Below are 481 nucleotides of genomic sequence, written 5' to 3' on the forward strand. Positions count from 1 at the left end.
CAGGAGGGGGATTTGAGACGTCAGGCAGGTTCAGTGTAAATCAGGACCACGCTGCTCTTAGCTCTTACCTCATGGGAATAGATGAGGGCGATGACCCCAGTCAGGAGGCAGCAGAAGACTGTCACCAGCACTGACTCCACCATGTAGTCCTTGGGCAGGTGCTGCCCGCGGCCGGTGGCCGACGGCCCCGTGCTTGGCTGCCCGTCGTACTGCGGCACGGGGAGGGGAGGTTAGAGCAGCACAACCCCCCAGTGCCCCCCACCTTGGGTTGTGCTGTTCAAGCCAAGGCACCACTTGGGGATGCCCCAAACCGGGGATGGGGGGATAAGGGGGTGACCCTGCTGCAGAGCGGGGCAGGACCGTGCCGGGGTGGGTGGTACCTACGGTGGGGTAGGGCAGGGGCGCGGGCGGGATGCCCTGTGGCGGGAAGGGTCCTGGCCCCGGCTGGTAGACGACGGGTGCGTGCTGGGAGAAGCCGGCC

Source organism: Apaloderma vittatum, unplaced genomic scaffold (assembly GCF_000703405.1).
Source record: "Apaloderma vittatum isolate BGI_N311 unplaced genomic scaffold, ASM70340v1 scaffold9251, whole genome shotgun sequence".
Taxonomy (NCBI): Eukaryota; Metazoa; Chordata; class Aves; order Trogoniformes; family Trogonidae; genus Apaloderma; species Apaloderma vittatum.